General features: G+C 39.3%; 1 protein-coding gene across 2 annotated transcripts in view; it reads left to right on the forward strand.

Annotated features, from left to right (window-relative positions):
- The window catches only part of OPHN1 (oligophrenin 1), a 530,418-nt gene that overhangs the window by 179,005 nt on the left and 331,461 nt on the right, over positions 1 to 19,952 (forward strand). The gene's annotated exons all lie outside the window — the stretch shown is intronic.

Genomic DNA, 19,952 nt, shown 5'->3' on the forward strand with positions numbered 1-19,952 from the left:
GTGCACACAAAACTCAGGGTCAAAATAAAATCCAGTACCATCTTCAAGAAATGGGTAGCACTGTCTTAGCACTGTTGTAGCACTGACTTCCTATTGTTCATCGATTTGCTCAAGTGGACACCAGTAACGTTTTCATTGTGAGACTTGTTGTTACTGTTTTTGGCATATCGAATACACCACCGGTAGCTTGCCAGGCTCTGCCGTGTGGGTGGGATAGTCTTGGTAGCTTGCTGGGCTCTCCATGAGGGATAAAGGAATCGAACCTGGGTTGGCCGCATGCTAGGCAAACGCCCTATCCACTGTGTTATCGCTCCAGTCCAGGAAATGGATATATATATATATATATGTATATATATATATAGTCACTACTCTGAGGATTCTAATGATCATATGAAAATTACTTATTGTTACTTATTATTAGGAAATTTCAAATAAAAATTACAATTGCATACCATTTCCTGGCAGTGAAAATAGTATATATTGAAAACAGTAGAAACAAGCATTTTTGGTGAGGATGTGATGAAAAAGGAATTCTTATTAATTGTTGATTGCAATGTTGTTTTATAGAAGTTAACAGTGCAGAGATTTTAAATTATATATAAATTATATTATTTTATTAACCAATTATATAAATTGATTAATATGAATTAATGTTTTATTAATTATATGTTAATTTTATAATGTTCTATAGAAGTTAACAGTGCAGAGATTTCTTTTTTTGCTTTTTGGGTCACATCTGATAGTTCCACAGGGTTTACTCCTCGCTCATGCACTTAGGATTTATTCCTGGCGGTGCTCAGGGGACCATTTGGGATGTTCAGAATCAAATCTGGGTCAGCCATGTGCAAGGCAAATGCCCTATGCTCTGTGCTATTGCTCCAGTCCCAGTGCAGAGATTTCTTAAAACAAAGAAAATTCCCATACTGCCTAGTGATTCCACTTCTTGTCATTTACCCATAAAACAAAGAAAATTCACCCATTTCAAAAGACAACTGAATAAGTATTTTCATTGCAGTGCTTAGCAAGGATATGGAAGCAACCCAAATGTCCAATGATAGATGGATAAAAACACTGTAGTAAAAGAATCACTTCCCCTGCCATGCACTGTCCCCAACCCTTCGATCTAATGTTTTAAACTCAGATTTGTGGACCGTGGTGGGCTTTTCACCCTCTCTCAGTCTGAAATTCGGTCGCTACACAAATGGAAGCCTAGACCCTGGAACTACTCCTCATGGCTTCCCTTTAAAATCTGTAACCGAAGCCATGCATATGTGTCTGCACACAAAAGGACTTCATCTATATCCTCTATTAGAGGTACCAGTAAACCAGGCCTCACATGTCTTCACCTCTCCAGAACTCACTGTAACATACAGAGACATCCTAACTGCAGGTTAATGATCACACAAAAATATACAAGAAACAACTCCAAACTGCAAAGTTCACAATGGTAAAGCAATGCAGAAACTCACCAGACTTGATGAGTTAAGCCACTAGTCCAGATGAACCAGTTATAATGAGATACATAAGCAAAATATGAGACTAACATCTAAGGGCAGTGAGATAAGGGCCAGGAGAATCATACCATGGTTTGGAAGCTGGCCCCACGTGCTGGGAGAAAAGGCAGTTGGGATGGAGAAGGACCACTAAGTAAATGATGATTGGAGGGGTTCCTTGACATGGGAGATGTATGCTGAAAGTAGACCAAGGACCAAACATGATGGCCTCTTAGTATCTTAGTTTTGGACATATAGCTATATCATTCTCTCTGTATTGTATCTGTATTGCAAATCATAACACCCCATATTAGAGAATAAGAAAGAATGTACCTGCCACAGAGGCAGGGGATGGGATGGGGTGGGATGGTGGGAGGGACACTGGGAACAATGGTGGTGGAAAATGTGCACTGGTGGAAGGATGGGTTCTAGAGTATTGTATGATTGAAATGTAATCATAAAAGTTTGTAACTGTATCTTACGGTGATCCAATAAAATTTATTTAAAAAGTAATTAGCTACATAACTTCTCAGATAAGAAATTTAGAATGGAGATGTTAAAGATGCATAAGGAACTTCACTTGTATCACTTGTCATCCCTTTATTCATCAGTTTGCTCGAGCAGGCACCAGTAACATCTCCATTTGTCCCTGTCGCATGCTAGTGTAGCGCAATGGTGTGCGCTTACTCCAGGAGCACAAAGAGCCTCAAATCGTTTATTCAGGGTCTTAGTGAAGAACTCTGACCACCTTGTAGGTGGGTGGCCACATGATCTTTTGACGTTCCATGGAATCTAGTCAGTAAGAGTTCTAGTCCAGCGGTCGTCTCTGAATCGCATTACATGTCTGGCCCATCTGATTTTCGATGCCTTGGCAAATGAGACAGTGTCCCTGATTCTTGATCATCGGCGGAGGTCAGAACTCCATATTCCTTCTCTCACTTGAATGGAACATGATACTTCAAGTATAGCTCTTTTGATTCCTCTTTGGGATACTGAAATACCGATTCTCCTCCTGTTTTTGCAGGGTCCAGGTCTCTGAGGCATATATTAGGGTAGGAAGAATGGTGGAGTCGAAAGATGTGCCCAGAGCTGGAGGTTCTTCGTTGTCCTCTTAACTACTTCTTTGATGCTCTTTTTTATGGGACTGATGCAATTCTTTTATGTTTAATTTTTTATAATTTAATTAATTCATTTTTTAATTAGTGAGTCACTGAGAGGGTACCGTGACAGTTTTACTCATTTCCGTGCTTGTGTTTTCCTCACACAATGTTCGAGAGCCACTCCCTCCATCAGTGTCCATTCACCACCACCAATGAACCCAGTATCTCTCTCACCCCTCAATCCCTTCGCCCCCGCCCCACCCCGCCACTGTGGCAGGGAATTCCAATTTGTTCTCTATCTCTCCTTGTTGGTGTTGTGGTTTGCAATAGGGGTATTGAGTGGTCATCATGTTCAGTCTCTGGTCTACTTTCAGCACGCATCTCCCATCCCACGCAGGATCTCCAATCACATTTTACTTGGTGTTCCTTTCTCTATCTGGGATGCCTTTCCCCAGCATGTGAGGCCAGCTTCCAAGCTATGGAACCAACCTACTCGTATTATATATTACTATTCTTGGGTACTAGTCTCCTACTCTGTTATTTTATATTCCACAGATGAGTGCAGCTTTTTTTTTGTCTGTCTCTCTCTTTCTGGCTCATTTCACTTAGCATGATACTTTCCATGTTGATCCACTTATATGCAAACGTCATGACCTCATTTTTTCTAACAGCTGCATAGTATTCCATTGTATAGGTGTACCAAATTTTCTTTAACCAGTCATCTGTTCTTGGACACTCCGTTTTTTTCCAGATTCTGGCTATTGTAAACAGTGCTGCGATTAACATATAAGTACAGATGTCATTTTGACTATACTTTTTTTGCTTCTCCGGGATATATTCCCAGAAGTGGTTGCTAGATCAAATGGAAGGTCAATTTTTAATTTTTTGACAATCATCCATATTGTTTTCCAAAGGGGCTGGACCAGTCAGCATTCCCACCAGCAGTGTAGAAGGATCCCTTTCTCCCCACATCCTTTCCAACAGCGGTTGCTTTTGTTCTTTTGGATGTGTACCAGTCTCTGTGGTGTGAGGTGGTATCTCATGGTTGTTTTGATCTGCATCTCCCTGATGATTAGGGATGCAGAAAATTTTTTCATTTGCCTTTTGGCCATTTGTACCTCTTCCTTGGAAAAGTTTCTGTTCATTTCTTCGACCCATTTTCTGATGTGGTTGGATGTTTTCTTCTTGTAGAGTTCAACCAGTGCTTTATAAACCCTTGATATCAACCACTTATCGGATGGGTATTGGGTGAATATCCTTTCCCATTCTTTAGATTGCCTTTTTATTCTGGTCATTGTGTCTTTTGCAGTGCAGAAGCTTCTTATTTTAATATAGTCTCATTTGTTTATCTCTTTTTCTACTGGATTGATTAGTTCTGTGTCATATTTGAAGATACCTTTATGCTTCAATATCGTGGAGGGTTGCACCATTTCACATTTTTACCAGTAGTACGTGAGGGTTCTTACTTTTTCACATTTTTGCTAAAATTTGTTATCTGAATTTTATTTATTTATTTTTAAAATTTTTATTAGTAAATCACTGTGGGGTACAGTTACAATCTTATGAACTTTCATGTCTGTATTTGGTTTACATCCCTTCACCAGTGCCCATTCTCCTCCACCAGTGTTCCCAGTATCCCTCCCACCACCCCCACCCCAACCCCCATGACCCCTTTTGTTCTGCTTCTGTGGCAGGGAATTCCCTTTTGTTCTCTCTCTCTTGAATGTTGTAGTTTGCAATAGAGGTATTGAGTAACCATCATGTTCTCTCTATAGTCCACTTTTGGTACTCGGCTTTCATCCCGAATGGGTCCTCCCAACATTTTCTACTAGGTGTTCCCTTCTCTGTCTCTGCTGCCTATTCCCTCAGCATGTGAGGCCAGTTTCCAAGATGTGAGGCAGACCTCCTGGTTCTAATCTCTTCTACTTTTGGGTATTAGTGTCTCATTCTGCTCCTTTATATCCCACATATGAGTGTGATCTTTTTATGTCTGTCTCTTTCTTTCTGACTCATTTCACTCAACATGACACTCCCCATGTTGATCGACTTATAGGCAAATTTCATGAATTTCTTTTCTAACAGCTGCATAGTATTCCATTGTATAGATGTACCAAAGTTTCTTGAACCAGTCATCTTTTTTTGGGGAACTCCAGGTTTTTCCAGATTTTGGCTATTGTAAATAGTGCTGCAATGAACATTGAAATGCAGTTGTCATTTATAGTATACCTTTTTGCCTCTCCAGGATATATTCCTAGGAGTGGTATTGCTGGGTCAAATGGGAGTTCAATTTCTACTTTTTTTGAGAATCGACCATATTGTTCTACTCTGGAAAACAGTCTGGCTGTCCTCAAACAACTAAACACATGGCACAGCAACTTTACTTCTGTGTGTCTACTCAAGAAAAATGAGGGGCTAACTTCCTAGACAAGATCCGGAGAGGCCATACACAAACAGCTCCTCTGCTCCTAAAAGACCATGATTCCGGAGGCCAACCCACTGCTTTTGGCTTCCAGTGGCTTCTTGCAGAAATGCTGCTAGACTGTGAACTAAGCTATGGCCCCATGCCGTCACGGGACGGGAAAGGTTTTTCTCTCTTGGCCTTTACTTTTGTGGTGGCGGCGTGGTGACTGCCATCTTATGAAGCCCACTAACCTGAGGTATGAGCTTGCAGTAACTAACTTCTGGCATAAATTTCTCTGCACTTAATTACTAAAATACCGGAAATCCAAAACTGCACGGCCACGATAGTGGCCATATGACCTCATATGCTCTTCATTCTCTGAAATGGAAAACAGATTATTAAATGGCAGATATGATTTTTTGGGGGAAATTCCAAATTATAATAGTGAGTTTTCTGTTCAAATATCGAATGTAATCAAAGTAAAGAGAAAGTAGAGTGAAAATCATCAGCCACACGGGTGGGGGGAGGTATACTGGGGTTTTTGGTGATGTAACATGTGCACTGGTGAAGGGATGGGTGTATGATCATTGTATGAATGAGACTTAAACCTGAAAGCTTTGTAACTATTCTCGTGGTGATTCAATAAATAAATAAATAAATAAATAAATAAATAATGAGGGGTTGGGGATATGGCTTTGTGGTAGAACACCTAACTTACACATGTAATCTCCTGGGTTCAACCCAGGCACTGCAAAAAAAAAAACAAGTGAAACAATAAAACCAAAGTCCTTATCAAAAAAATATATGTGGAGGGTTTTGCTGACCTTGTCTTCGATATACCGTATGGATTATTGTCTGATGTTGAGGTCTTTAATCCATTTTGATCTGATTTTTGTGCATGGTGTCAGGTTGAGATCTAAGCCCATTTTTTTGTTTAATTTTTTTAAATTTTATTACCATGTGGAAAGTTACAAAGTTCTCAGGTTTATGTCTCAGTTATACAATATTCAAACACCATCCCTTCATCAGTGCCCATATTCCATCATCAAAATCCCCAGTATACCCTCTGCCCCCGCCCCCCACCCCCAACTGTATAACTGATGAATTTCACTTTATTTTCTCTTTACCTTGATTATGTTCCGTATTTCAACACAAAACTCACTATTGTTGTGGGAGTTATACCCCCAAACAAGATAGCCCTACTAAGGAAGCATTTGATAATTAATTTTCCATTAAAAGATTGTATGTTTTCAGGTTTTAGAAAAGGTTGCGTGGCTGCTAACGCTGCTGCGCGGCTCGGATGTGTCCAAGTCCCGAATCCCGGAGCCGTGTTAGTTGCTGCTCTGTGTCGCCAGGGCTCCATTTGGAGAAGGTGTGCTGGCTGCACCTCCTCCTTCCGGCTCCCTGGTGTTGTTGGCCCCAATTCGGGTCTGGAGCATTTTCCGGGTCGCGTTGCTCACCAGAATGCCTGGCTGCTTCTCTGTTGAATGTGGCAAGATGACGAAGAGGGTGGGTCGAGGGCGTGACTTCTGACGGCCGGGACCACTTGGAGTTTGGGCTGGCGCCGCCCCACTCCAGCTAAGCCCATTTTTTGCATGTGGGTGTCCAGTTACGCCAGCACCATTTGTTGAAGAGGCTTTCCTTGCTCCACTTCACATTTCTTGCTCCCTTATCAAAGATCCGATGATCATATATTTGGGGTTGCATTTAGGTCTATTTCACCCTGTTCCATTGATCGGTGGCTCTGCTTTTGTTCCAGTACCATGCTGTTTTAATTGTTACTGCTTTGTACTAAACTTTGAAGCTGGGGAGGGTGATGACTCCCATCATCTTTTTCCCAAGAATTTTTTAGCTATCTGTGGGAATTTATTGTTTCTTATGAATTTCAGGATTGTTTGATCCATTTCTTTGAAGAATTTCATGGGTATCCTTATAGAGATCACGTTACATCTGTATATTTCTTTGGGGATTTTTGCCATTTTGACAATGTTGACTCTAACTATCCATGAGCAAAACATATCCCTTGATAAATAGGAAGTGACCTTCGTTGTCCCTCCTAATCTTTGTCAACCTGAAATCTATTTTGTCGGATACTAGTATTGCCACCCCAGCTTTTTTGAGGGAGTTGTTTGCTTGCAGGATTGTTTTCCACCCTTTGACTTTGAATCTGTGTTTGCCCTGACTGTTCAGGTGTGTTTCTTGCAGGCAGCAGAATGTTGGGTTTAGTTTCTGGGTACATTTTGCTACTCTGTGTCTCTTAATTGGTGCATTTAGTCCATTGACATTGAGAGAGATTATTGTCATGGGGTTTTGTGTCATCTTTCTGTGGGTTTTTTGTGTTTGTGGGGTTCTTCCTTGTTTTACAATAGCCCCTTTAGTCCTTCTTTTAAGTTTGGTTTTGAGTGTATGAAGTTCCTGAGCTTGTTTGTCCGAGATATAGTGTATGGTTCCTTTGAGTTTGATGAGAGTTTAGCCGGATAAAGTATTCTGGGTGAGGCGTTCATTTCTTTGAGTTTTTTCAGTATGTCCCACCATTGTCTTTGAGCTTGGAGGGTTTCCTCTGATAGGTCTGCTGTAAATCTAAGGGGTGCTCCTTTGTATGTAATTTCCTTCTTTGATCTTGCTGCTTGCAGGATTGTTTCCCTATCCACAGCATCCGTCATTCTGACTATGATATGCCTTGGGATCTTTTTATTCAGGTGTCTTTTTCCTGGTACTCTTCGGGCTCCTTGGATCTGAATGCCTGCCTTCTCCAGCTCTGAGAATTTCTTGGCAATGATGTCTTTAACTGTGTTTTTTTTTCATTGGGGTTACTTCCCTGAGCTTCTGGTACTCCAATGATTCTTATGTTGTTCCAATTGAGGTCATCCCCTAGGACTCTTATTTGCTCTAGAGCCATTTTGATTGTTTTTTTGCCATTATTTGTTGTTGTCTGTAAGCTTTGTGCATCTCATCTTCAAGCTCACTGATTCTGTCTTTGGCTGTAGCCATTCTACTGTTGAGGCCTCTTACTGAGATTTTTAATTCATCTACCGATGCTTTGATTGCTTTATTTGTGTGACTTCTGTTCGTAGCTTTGAAATTTCGGCTCTCATATATACCTCCATTTTCTTGTTGGACTGTTTCCATGCTTCATTTGTACCCTCCCTTAATTTACTGGATGTCTTTTCCATGGTTGCTTGGAGGATATCGACTCTCCTCAAGATTTCGTCTCAGAATTCTTTATCTGAGAGGTCGTATATGTGGGTAGCCCCTGTTGAGGTTTCTGGGATATTTTCTTCAGCCTGTCTTCGTGGAGGGAATTTTCACTGTTTCTTCATATTGTTATGGAAGTATCAAGTTGGATCCTTCTAATTGTCTATTTCAATTCCCTCTTACTGCAGGGGGGTGGTGCTCTGGCTGTGCTAGATTGATGATGGTAGCCTTGTTCCTATTCTAGAATTCTTCCTTATTCTCGGGCGCTCCTCCAGATTTATGTGGGGCCTCTAGTGAAGGATTTAAGGCTATGCTCTACTTACGAAGGTTTTGTGAAAATTCTATTGTTCACTGATAGTTATTGAGAAGTTAGTATAAGCTAGTGGACTGTTTTACATAGATTGTTTGAGATGGCCAGTGTGTTTTTCAGATAAAAGTGTTATACAGATTATGCTTAAATAAAAGAATAATAACTGTGGCCGCTCCAGCAGCAGGCCACGCCCCTTTTTTTGTAGACCACGTCAGAGAACTAGGCCACCCGCCAGTAACCTCTTGGGACTCTGGGATGCGGAAAGCCTGATGTGGGGAGCTCCGGGGAAAGCCGGGATGGCGGTTCCCGTGTGAGAGTCATCTGTGGGCAGGTGGGCAAGGTTCAGGGTTTGCTGATTACCTGCACCTTTAGAGAGTGAGCAGGGAGGCGTGGTGACGGAAAGCGGTGTGTGGGGGCTCTGGGGAATGCTGGGACGGTGGGTCCCGCGTGAGAGCGTCTTTAACTCTCTTGAAGGCATTCCACGCCATTCTATTCCTCCTGCGCAGTTCAGTTGCCAGGTCATTTGTCATGTTGAGTTTTCGACCTAGGTACACATAACTGCTGCATTCTGAGATGTTCATTCAATTGAGAGCAAATGGAACATCAGGAACTAGTTTGTTTCTCATAATCATTGTCTTCATAATATTCAGCTGCAGACTGACCTTTCTACACTCACAGTTGAAGTTTGCCAGCATTCGTGCCGCTTGACTGATATTTGGTGTTATTAGAATAATGTCATCAGCAAATTGGAGGTGGTGTAGTTGCCAACCATCTTTCTTCACTTCCATTCCTTCCCATTCCAGTCATTGCATAATGTTTTCGAGGGTGGCACTGAAGAATTTTGGTGAAATGTTTTCACCCTGCCGAACCCCTCTCTTTACGTTGATGAACACTTCCTTGTAGAATGGTGAGATCCTGGTGGTGAATCGTAATACAGCTCGCAGAGGATCTTGATGCCCTGTTTGAATGCCCTGTTTGGCTAGGGCTTCGATGACCGCTTTGTTCTCAGCAGAATCAAAGGACTTCTTTAAATCGATGAACATTAGACAGAGTGGCATTTTTAACTCTCGCTGGACCTCAATGAGCTTGATCACAATATGGATATGGTCTATTGTGCTGAATCCTTTTTGGAACCCTGCTTGCTCACATGGTTGTCCTTTGTCTAATGTTCTGGGAATCCTATTCAGCATGGCTCGAGTGAATAACTTGTAGATGATGGAAAACAGACTGATTGGGTAATAGTTGCCGATGTTGTGGATGTTTCCCTTCCTTACAACAGGATGGTCCTGATGGTTTTCCATTGGGATCGTATTTTGCATTCAGACAAGTAGCGTGTGAATAGCCAAGCCAGTTTATTGACGAGTACTGGAGGCAGATGCTTCAGGTGTTCGGGTCTAACCTTGTCTGCATAAGGAACTAAAAAAAACAAAATGAAACAAAAATGGAACTAAATGCCAACATACCACAAGAGGATATGAGGATTATATAAATAAAAGTAATAGCAGAAAGGACATATCTGAAAAACTTGGTAGATGAAATGAAAAACTCACTGGAAGGCTTCAGCAGAAGAGTATCACTTGCTGAGAACAGAATCAATGAGCTCCATGATGTAGTGCAGAGAATCTCTAGAGAACAGCAGGACATGGAAATGAGATTCACGTAAATGAACAGATATCAAGAGAAAATCAGAATGAAGTCAAGAGGAATAACATAAGAATCATTGGAGTCCTACAGTGATAGGAATAAAACCCTGATGAAGAAGCAACTCTCAAAGTCCTCATTTTTGTGACATTCTCAGAGCTGAAGAGCACACACACCATATTCAGGAGGCCTGAAGGGTACCAGCTAAAAGTAATGCAAATAAAAATACTCTGAGACATATCCTAATTAGAATGATGAAAACGATAGATAGAATGCTGAAAGCAAGATCAAAGAAGAAACTTGCTTATAAAGGAGTATCCTTAAGATTTACAGCAGACAGTGATGCCTGCAGACCCTGTACCAGGCTGATTCTCGTCCATAGCACCTTGGAGGTGGATGGGGGACCCCCCCCCCCCATTCTCTCAAACAGAGCCCCGGGAGCTGAAAGCCTCTGCACTTCAATTACTGCCAAGCTCAAGGCTGGAATGCACAGGCTCGGGACGAGCCTCATCCCAGGAATGATTCTGTTGAAAAACAAAGGCATGCAGGTTTTGTGACTGAAATTTCCAGGCTCTCATTGAGTCATGGATGGGCTCCATCCCCTCATCTCCATGTGCTACCGGGATCTTGGTGGTTATGCCCATGAACTGCCTCTTCATGGCCTTAAAAGCTCATTAACCTGCCATGATCCAGAGAGTCATAATGAAATCTCAAAAGGTTTCAGCAAGCTGAAGACATGGCCCTGGACTCCAAAGTCACCATCCAGTTAAAAGTTTAACTCCAGCTATATCACCCCATTCAAAATTTAGAATTCCTGGGGAACATGCAGCTACACCATTGATGTACTAGGAGTTGCACATCATTGGATGGAATATGAAATAGAAGGTAACCAAACTCGATTAAGAAAATATTAACACACATTGCTTAACCTGTAACAACATGTTAGTAATCTCTTGTACAGCAGCTTAATGGTTCCAGAGTTTGATATAACAATCTTTACACAGTGTATGAATAAATCTTTTTTGATCAATTAGTAAATTATTCATAACAAGAAATATAAAATAAATTATATAAGAACTGCTATGGGCTGGAGAGATAGCTCAGCAGGTAGGGTGTTTGACTTGCACACGGCTGACATGGGTTCTATTCCTCAATCCCTCTCAGAGAGCCCAGCAAGCTACTGAGAGTATCCTGCCTCCATGGCAGAGCCTGACAAGCTACACGTGGCATATTTGATATGCCCAAAACAACAAATCTCACAATGGAGACGTTACTGGTGCCTGCTCGAGCAAATCAATGAGCAAGGGGGTGACAGTGACAGGGACAGTAAAGAACTGCTATCGGGGCAGGTTTCAGTGTTGAATGGGAAAATTAGAAATAATGGTGGTGGGTTGGACCAATGGTGGTGAATAGATTGCTTCTGGAGTAGTGAATGTAAGAAATCATTATGAATAAGTATAAAAATAAAAATTTAATTAAAAATAAGATTTACAGCAGATATATCTGATGAAACTCTCCAGTACCAAAAAAATTCAATGAAATGAATGTCTCACCAATATTACTACACCCAACTAGAATCCCATTTTCTACTTGAAAGAACAATACGAACACAGACAAACAACTCCACAGGCAGAAGGGAACTGAAGAACTTTATAGATTCGAAAACATGGTTACAGGAACAACTAAATAGGCTAATTTAAGACAATACAAGCCCCTTACTCACATCAAACTCCTGTAGAAATATGGTACAGAACCCCATAACAATAATCTCCTCACTGTCAGTGGACTAAATCCACCAATTGAGAGGCACTGAGTGGCAAGATGGATCAGAAAATTAGACCTAACATTCTTCTGCCTGCAAGAATGGTCAGAGCAAACACAGACTCAAAGTAAAAGTAAAATGCTTTATAATTAATCTGCAAGCAATCATCTCTCTGAAAAAAGCTGGGTAGTCATACTAGTATCCAACCACTTAGTCTTCAAACTGAAGAAGGTTATAAGAGAAAGTGAAGGTCGTTATTAATGATTAAGGTATCATTATATCAGGAAATATTCACACTGCTGAATATATATATATACCTAATGAAGGTATATAATAATACAATAACACAATAATAGCTAGAGATTTCAATACCTCTTTATCACCTCTCAATAGATCACCCAGACTAAAGTTCAACAAGGAGATACTTTATTTGAGGGAAGAAATGGAAGAAAGGGGGTTAGTTTATATATATGTGTATGTATATATATGTATATACATACATATATATTATGCATGTACATATATCTATATAAATATACACATATATATGTCATTTCATTCAGCAAAAGCTGAATTCACATTCTTCTCCAGTGCAAATGGGACACTCTGAATAGAGCACATGCTGGGCCATAAAATATACCTCCATAAAATTAAGAGAATAGAAATTTTATCAGTGATCTTTTCCGACCGTGATGCACTGAGAATTGTAGTGAATCACAGAATATGAGGCTGAAATTGAGCACTGAGAATTGAACAGCTCACTACTGAACAACAAGTTGCTTAGAGAGGAATCCATAGAGTAAATCAAAAGATACCTGGAAACGATATCTCTCTGGACTTAGTTACTAACATACAGAAACCCAAAACCGAGAGGCCGCTAAGTGTGGTCACTTGAGCTCATACCTCTTCATCCTCAGCAATGGAAAACAAATTATCTAATGCTTCCTTTTCAGCAGGTCTGACTTTAGGGGAGAGACTCTCCAAACAATAATAGTGAGTTTTGTTGAAATATTGAATGCAATCAAAGTGAAAGTAAAGTGAAATTTATTAGTTACACAGGCGGAGGGCTAAGGGTTGGGGGCTAGGGGCATGGGGGTTAGGGGTGTGGGGGTGTGGGGTGGAGCTATACTGGGATTCTTGGTGGTGGAATATGTGCACTGGTGAAGGGATGGGTATTCGAGCATTGTATAACTGAGATTTAAACCTGAAAACTTTGCAACTTTCCACATGGTGACTCAATAAAAAAATTTAAAAAAGATACCTGGAAACAAAACAGAATGAAGTCACAAATTACCTGAAATTATGGGACATGGCAAAAGCTGTGGTAAGAGGAAAATTTATTGGTCTGTAAACATTCATTAGGAAGGAAGGGTCCACATAAATAATTTAACCTCACAGCTTAAGATTTTGGGAAATGACCAATAAAAGGAACCCAAAGTAGACAGGAGGAGGGAAATAATACAACTTAGAGCATAAATTAGTGAGCTAGAGTTCCGAAAAACAGACTGAAAGACCAGTGAAACCAAGAGCCAGTTCTTTGAGAAAATAAAAAAGATTGATGACCCACTTGCAAGGCTCGCAAAAAAAAGAACCCTAATAAACAGAATCAGAAATGAAAGATACCATCACAACAGAAATCACAGAAATTCAAAGGATGATTGGAGATTTCTTTGAGAAACTTTATGCCATGAAACAAGAATACCTCGAAGAAATGGATAAATTCCTGGATACATATAACTTTTGAACGCCTGAGCAGACCTATCACTAGCGAGGAAATTAAAACAGTTATCAGAAGTCTACCCAAAAACTAAAACCCTGTCTCAGATGTATTGACTAGTGAATTCTTCCACACATTTTAATAGGACCTACTCTGAATACTTTTCAAGCTTTTCCAGGAAATTGAAGAAAACACACTTTCAAACAGATTCGCCGAGGCAGGTATCACCCAGAAAATAAAAAACAGATAGAGACACCATAAAAATAGAGAATTGCAGGTCAATATCCCTAATGAACACAGACTTCAAACATCCTACAACAAAATAGTAGCAAATAGAATTCAACGACTCACCATAAATATCATACACCATGACTAAGTAGAATTCAGGCAGGTGATGCAAGGATGCATTAACATTCACAAGTTAATCAGCATAATATAACCTATCAACAAAATATAAATATTATATGATCATATCAATAGATGTAGAGAAAGCATTTGACAAGATCCCACACTCAGTTTTGATATAAACTCAACAAAATGGGAGTTGAGTTAGCTCTCCTCAGTATAGTTAAAGCCCACTAGCCTACAGTAAGCATTTTCTCAATGGAGAAAAGCTAAAACCCTTCTCTTGACCATTCTCACCACTTCTATTCAACATAGTACTGGAAGTACTTCCCATAGCAGTTAGGCAAGAAAAAGATAACAATGGTTTCTAGATAAAGGAAGAAGTCAAATCTGTCACTGTTTGTATATGACAGGATACTAACAAAATCTTCAAGCCTCTACAAAAAAGCTCCTAGAAACAATGAGTTTGTATAGTAAAGTGGCAGGTTTTAAAATCAATACCCCAAAGTCTATGGCTTTCCTATATAAAAATATTGGAGAAGAAAGAGATATTAAAAAATCAATCTCATTTAGAATTATGCCATAGAAAATCAAGTACCTCAAAATCAGTTTAATTAAAGAGGTGAAGTATCTGTACAAAGAAAACTACAAAATGCTACTTCAAGAAATAAAAGAGGACACCAGGAAATGGAAACACTTCCCCTGCTCATGGATTTGGAGAGTTAGCTTTGTTAAAATGACAATAGTCCCCAAAGTATTATACCAAAAAATAGACAAATTGCTTCTGAAATTCATATGGAACTATAACCTCCCACAAGCAGCTAAAGCAATCATTGGGGAAAGATGGGAGGTATCTGTTAGGGCGCGGATCGAGATCTCCTTATAACGACAAAGAGACTCCAGAGACTGCAAACAGCAAGCAGGGTTTATTGTAAGACTGGCTCGCCAGGGTCCAGCTGCCTATGTGGACACGCAGGTCCAGCAGGTTGGGCAAAGACCCCGAGCTTCCCCAAAAGAGATCTTATATAGGCCTTCCCCGGCCATTACAGCAGAGCCCGCGCATTTCATAGCCAATAGATTTGTAATATTGCAATCTTTCTTAACCAATCCATTTAAAAGGACATCACTCCTTAGCCTATGGTTTTAGAGATCAGTATTCGCGCCAATATTCAGGAATGTCCCGGTTCTGGGGGCAGTTCTGGGTCTTGTGATACGGGTCATGTGATATGGGTCTGGTTATCTGGTCTGACCACCACCCTTCTTGCGAACCGGGGTGCCTGTATCTGAATTCCTTGCTCAGGGGCAGAAAATCAAGTTATTCTAGAATGCGGGCTCCTGTAAAAAGAGTCTTAAGAAAGCTAAATAGATTCCTGTGGTCTGTCCTGGGCCAGATCCTCACAGTATCATGTTCACCAACTTCAGACTGTACTACAAAGCAATACTAATTTAAACAACACAGTATTGAAATTGAGACAGATCCACAGAACAATGGAATAGAGTTGAATATACTGACACAAACCCTCAAATATATGATCACTTAATCTTTGACAAAAGAGCAAAAAATATAAGGTGGAGCAAGGAAAACTTCTTCAAGTGCTGCTGGGAAAACTGAACAGATACTTGCAAAAAAAATGAACTCAGACCTTTGACGTGAGGCACAAAAGTCAGAACAAAATAGATTAAAGACCTTGATAGTAGACTTGAATCCATTAGGTACACTGAGGAAAATATAGGCAGAACCCTCCATGACAATGAAGCCAAAGGCATCTTAAAGGATGAAACACCACTGTCCAAGCAAGTGGAATCAAAGGTAAACAAATGGGACTATATTAAACTAAGAAGCTTCTGTATCTCAAAAGAAGTGGTGACCCAGATACAGTGACTCCCCTCAAAATGGAAAAATTATTCACCTAATACCCATCAGATAAGAGGTTAATATCAAGATAGATATGGTACTGGAAATATTTTCAAGAAAAAAATCATCCTACCCCATAAAAAATGGGAATCAGAAATGAACAGAAATGTCCTCAAAGGAGAAATACAAATGGTGAAAGGGCATTGAAAAAAGGTGCTAAATTGTTAATCGTCAGTGAATTGCAAATCAAACCAACAATGAGATATCACCTTACACCACAAAGACAAGCACACATCAAAAAGAATAAGAACAACCAGTGGTGGCTGGATTCAGGGAAAAAGGGACTGTCATTCATTGTTGGTGTGAATGCCAACGGGTCCAGCCTTATTGAAAAGCAATATGGTCATTCCTGAAAAAAAAAACCTAGAAATTAAGCTTCCATATGACCCAGCAATTCCAATTCTGAGAATATACTCTGGGGTTATAAAAAAACACAGCATAAACGACATCTGCACTTAAAAAAATTTTTTATTAGTGAATCACTGTGAGGTACAATTACAGACTTACAAACTTAATATAAGCAGTATATTTCTTTATTCTGTTTATTATTTTTTATTTTGCTGTCTTTATTTTTTTTCTGTTTTTTAATTTTTTTTAGTGAATCACCGTGAGGTTCAGTTACGAACTTAAGAACTTTCGTATTTGCATTTCAGACATACAATAATCGAGTATCCTTCCCTCCACCAGTGCCCATTCTCCTTCACCGATGTTCCCAATATCTCTCCCACCACCACCACCCCATCCCCCACCATCCCACCCCGCCTATGGGACGATTTCTTATTAACACTTGAGTTTTATTAAACACATTCCAGTACGGAGTCCCTTAAGTAATTCTCTTAATCTTCAAGATAATGGTTCTGTTTTCTCCTTCTATCATAAAGCTTATACGATTTAATTTTGTCTCCCAGAGAAGTAGGTTGCAGGCAGCAGTTTAGTTAGGAGAATCAGAGATTTAGTTAGTGCCATTCTCTTCCTTGTTGATAAAGACTAGTTCCTTTATTTCTCTGAATCTTTTAATATGTAAAATGAGGAAAACCAACCCTACCTCTAAGATTATTATAAGTAGTCCAAATTTTGTAATGAATGTAGAAGCTTTTGTACATAATAAAAATCACTAACTGATTATGTATTTCTTGATACATTTTATTATGCCTACGGACCTGGTTTTATAAATTTAATGGGAATTTTCTTAGTTTAAGGATTTACTTCTAAGGAGAGTCTAATATGGGTAGTTTTCCTGGGGACTGGTAGATGGCTTATTATTACCAGATGACTCCTTGTAGTTAATCCATAATTTTCTAGAAGTGTCCTTCAGCACAGTGAATGTGTCTTCTTAAAGAAATTAGAACTGGACAGTTTATCTGCTGACTTGAGCATAGGTGGCGTGGGCAAGGATATAGGTGGCAGAGATACAGATGGACAATGGTAGAGGGAAGCAGGCTCTCTGGTGTTGGTTCTGGTTTTGGAACAATGTGTACATAAGGGACCATAGCGATAGCACAGCGGGTAGGCTATTGCCTGGCACGCAGCTGACCCAGGTTCGATTCCTCCATCCCTCTTGGAGAGTCCGGCAAGCTACCGAGAGTATCCCGCCCACACGGCAAGCTACCCGTGGCGTATTTGATATGCCAAAAACAGTAACAACAAGTCTCACAATGGAGACGTCAGTTATGCCCACTTGAGCAAATCGATGAAGAACAGGATGACGGTGTACATAAGATTGCCTTTGATAGTATTGTAAATCATGGTACTTTAATAAAAATAGGTGGGCAATAAAAATTAAAAATAGGGCTTCTATCAATATGTACTGGTCTTACTCTATAAATTGCTATCTCATTGTTGCTTTTATTTACATTTACCCTCAGATGAACCAATTCACAGCATTTTTTTTCTTGTAGCTTCGTTCCTCTCTATATTTTTTGTGAGAAAATTTTGTTCATCTCTTCCCCCATTTCTTCAAATAGGATGGTTAATTTTTATGGTAAAGTTTGGTCTGTGGTTTGATATCTTGAACATTAGCCTTATTCAGATGTATGGAGGGAAAATATTCTCTCAGTCTGTAAGGTGACTTTATATTCTGGTTATTATTTCCGTTATGGTGCAGAAACTCTTAGCTTGATGTATTCCCATTTGTTTATCTTTTCTTCCATTTGCTTGCCAAAAAGCATTCAATCATTAAAGATTTTTTTTTTAGCTTCAGTGTCATGAAGTATTCTACCTGATTCCTGAAATATAATCTTTGAATTCAAGTCTTATAAATACATTGTGGTCTGTATTCCATTTTGATTTGACTTTAGTGCATGGTATTATATAGAAATCTGAATTAGTTTTATGTAATTGACCAGTTTTCCCAGCACAACCTGTTGAAGAGACTTTCCTTGCTCCAACTTATACTTCTTTGCCTTTTTATATAAGATTAACTATCTATATATCTAGGCACCCTTCTCTGGATTCTAAAGTCTGTCCTATTGATTTAAGAGTCTATCCTTATTTAAGTACCATACTATTTTGATTATTATAGCTTTTTATTATTGTTTGATATTGGGAATAGATAAGGCTCCCACCTTATTTTCTCTAAGATTTCTTTCGGTAAAGGAGGGGTTTATTTATTTTTCTATATACATTTTAACAGTGTTTGGTCTGTTTTTAAAACATCATGGGTATATTCATAGGTATTTAAAATATTTACTTTTTTTAAAATTCTTTTATTGATTCACCATGTGGAAAGTTACAAAGCTTTCAGGTTAAAGTCTCAGTTATACAATGCTCAAACACCCATCCCTTCACTAGTGCACATATTCCACCACCAAGAATCACGATATACCTCCCCCCTTCCCCCCACCTCCCCAGCCCCCCACCCCGCATGTGTAACTGGTAAATTTCACTTTACTTTCACTTTACTTTGATTACATAAAATATTTACTTTTTATTCAAAAGAAAACTACCTCATTGTTTCCCAGGTGAACATCCATTTTGTTAACCTTTGTGAAACTGAAAAATGCTTAGTGGCTTAAATGAAAAATATTTAATTTAATGATTTTTTCTAGTAATTGAGATAGAGGTCATCAGAGTGACCTTCACATAGCTGTATCTATTAACTTGGGAGGCTGGTTGATATGAGGGACTTCACTCACTTATCTGGCACCTTACTGAGGAAAAAATGTTCACTTTTGACATTTCCATTTTGGTAATCTCAGTGTATTTTTACATGGTGTTTTTAGATTCTCAGTAAGCATTGGTGTGCTCTAAGAGAATCTGGTGGAAGCTGCTGTCTTCAACTCTCAGCTTTGTGATTAACCTAGGAAATTACATATTTCTACTTTTGTTATGCTTATTGGTTCAAAGCAACAATACAGTCTTTCATATGTTAGCTCCAGGAGACAGACACCTCCACTAATTGTATTTGAAATCTCACCTTTTAATAAGTATAATAGAATTTTTGAACATCTTTCAAAACGTATAATAGTAAAGAAGAAAAATGACTCCCAGTGTTATATCTTGGATACCAGTGAGTTACTTTGTTTCCAAGTGGGTACACAATTTTAATAGTACATAATTCATTTGCTATGTAAGTTTTGAGTCTGTTGGACAAGAAAGATGCTCTAACACTTTTAATAGAACTGGAAAGTTACTATGCCTTTTTATTTCTAATAAGAGCTATGAGTATAGCTTGATGAAATGCTTATTTAGTTGTATATTGAATAATATATAGGCACAGAACTAGAGGATCATAGAACCTGGCTGGAGTAGTAGTGGCCTAACTTGGTAGACTTTTGTGGGGGCAGTTTAAAAATGGCTTCCCTTTTTTCCTTTTTGTATTTTTTTGCCAACCCAACTGTGCTGAGGTTTTACTCTAGATTCTGTGTTTAGTGAATCCACTAAATCACTCCTGGCAGTGCTCATTGGCACTATATGTGGTGCCAAGATTGAACCCACTTCTGTCCTGTGCATGGCTAGCTCCCTACTTGCTGTACTATTTCCCCAGAACCTAAAATTTCTTTCATAGAGTATGAATATGTAGTCAAAATTGGTTTTCTGTTCTTTCATTTTTTTTTTTTGCTGTTTGGATCACA

This window comes from Sorex araneus, chromosome X (assembly GCF_027595985.1).
Source record: "Sorex araneus isolate mSorAra2 chromosome X, mSorAra2.pri, whole genome shotgun sequence".
NCBI classification, from domain to species: domain Eukaryota; kingdom Metazoa; phylum Chordata; class Mammalia; order Eulipotyphla; family Soricidae; genus Sorex; species Sorex araneus.